General features: G+C 49.9%; 1 long non-coding RNA gene across 1 annotated transcript in view; it reads left to right on the top strand.

The window, feature by feature from the left end:
• The window catches only part of LOC114063854, a 7,621-nt gene extending 6,226 nt beyond the window's left edge, over nt 1-1,395 (top strand). Inside the window, exons 4-5 of the long non-coding RNA XR_003572621.1 lie at nt 421-473; nt 899-1,395. This is a non-coding gene — a long non-coding RNA (uncharacterized LOC114063854). The remainder of the gene's footprint in view (nt 1-420; nt 474-898) is intronic.
• The last annotated feature ends 387 nt before the right edge of the window (nt 1,396-1,782 follow it).

Here is a 1,782-nt window from a genome sequence, read left to right as displayed (position 1 = left end):
TTTTTTGTGTGTTTTTGTTTGTTGTTTGTTTGGTGGGTTTTTTTGTTGGTTTTTGTTTGTTTGTTTTTTTCTCTGTTTTTTTTTGCTTCTCAACAAATAGAAAACTCCTAGTTGGGCAGGTCCCAGTTTCCTTACAATGTTCTCTGTTTCGCCATGCTGCTTTTTGAGGTGGCAAAAGTAAGAAAAGAAGAAAAGCAGAACCTTTCCCAGTTAGAAAATAGGTGTGGAAAACACCTAGCTTCACGCTGAAGTTATTCTTGTTTTCCTCAGCTGGCAGTGGCCCAATCTGCCTGTCCTTGTGCCAGACTCTGCTGCAGTTGTGGCACTGAGCTGGCCTTGAGGGGCTGTCACAACGATAGCAGTGTCACACAGCAGTGGTCAAGCTTGGGGATGGACTTATTTTTCGGTCTTCCTTTCCAGGAGTAATGGAGTTCAGACTGCCAGCAAACACCAGGAATCAGCTGTTACCGAAGGTATGGAGAGAGGAGCAGTGACTTACTCCTGCTTGGCCAGCCTGTCGTTTGGGAGCTGTGTTTCACAAGGATTGGCGTGTCCTACCTTGCTGGACAAGCGGCAGGGCTGGGACAGAGGGCTCTGCAGGATTCCTCCTCTCACTGCAGATATGGGATGGTGGGGCTGAGTGTGTGGGAACTTGCAATAGTGGACTCTGCCTGCTCCTTTTCCCCTAGCTCTGTTTTTCCAGCCAGGCTGTCCCTGCAGAATGGGGAGGATGCTGGTGGAGCAGCGTGCTACTGTCCCCCATCACAGAGAGGCAGGCTGGCCCAGAGCCCCTGCAGAGCATGGGGACATCGCAGCTTCAATGTTTCCTCATGATTCTTTCATGTCCCTTTGCCTTCTGGGTCTATAGTAATGAACTGTCTCCCCTCTGTCTCCGTAGGGCAAGTAAAGGAAGAGTCGATGTTGAGCATCAGGGGAGCTTCCAAGTCCCCAGGACTGCCAGAGCTGCCTTCAACGCCTTCTGCAGCAAACGGCGCCCATCCTTTTTCAGGTGGAGGGCGAAAGGCTGTGAGGACTCAGTGGTGTCTTCCCAGGTCTTCCCCGTGCGTGCCGTTGCAGTCTCTGCTGCCTCGCTGTGCTTAACGTGCTTCTACAATAAAGATAACTCATCAGCTTCATGTCACTTTTCTTCACTAAGCCTCATGGGAGGGACACACGAGTCCCCACTCTGGCTTTACACCATGTGCTCCTTAGGCAATAAGCACCCTGAGGTGCACGAGCTGCTGTAAATACCTGGTGAAGATGTTGGACCCAAGGAGGAAGAGCGTGGTCTGGGGTTTTGTGAGGAGGGACCAGGGGTCAGGTTCTCTCTGACTCATTATGGGGTCTTGGGTCAATCACTTCACTGCCCTATCAGCCCTTTTTTCCTGCCTGTAAAAACAAACATTAAAAGATACTTACCTACCTCAGAGGGTTGTTTGAGATTTAATTGGTTTACATTTGGAAAGTTACAAGGAAAAATTGGTTTTAAAGCACCCTATCTCTGGGCTAGCAGTTTAGATGTCACAGTAAATGTCTTTTCCCAGGCTTCTCATCTGAGGCACTGGGAAATCCAGACCACTTTGTTTTGAGCAGTGGTGGGAAGTAGATACATCTTGAGTGGTCATGTCAGATGGTGTGCTGAGCCCTGCCCCACTGGAGCTGGGGGCACATCCAGGAAGAATCTGGAGGTGTGAATTTGGCCAGCAGTATTTCTTGCTGTGAGAGGGCAGAAGCGCTGATGGCACCCTTAAGTCGGCACAGAAAGCTCAGACACTGTGGTAC

This window comes from Empidonax traillii, unplaced genomic scaffold, assembly GCF_003031625.1.
Source record: "Empidonax traillii isolate 1590-97213 ecotype Southwest subspecies unplaced genomic scaffold, ASM303162v1 scaffold495:size1017845, whole genome shotgun sequence".
Taxonomy (NCBI): domain Eukaryota; kingdom Metazoa; phylum Chordata; class Aves; order Passeriformes; family Tyrannidae; genus Empidonax; species Empidonax traillii.
The sequence above is the reverse complement of the archived record's forward strand: the minus strand, read 5'-3'. Positions and strand labels throughout refer to the sequence as shown.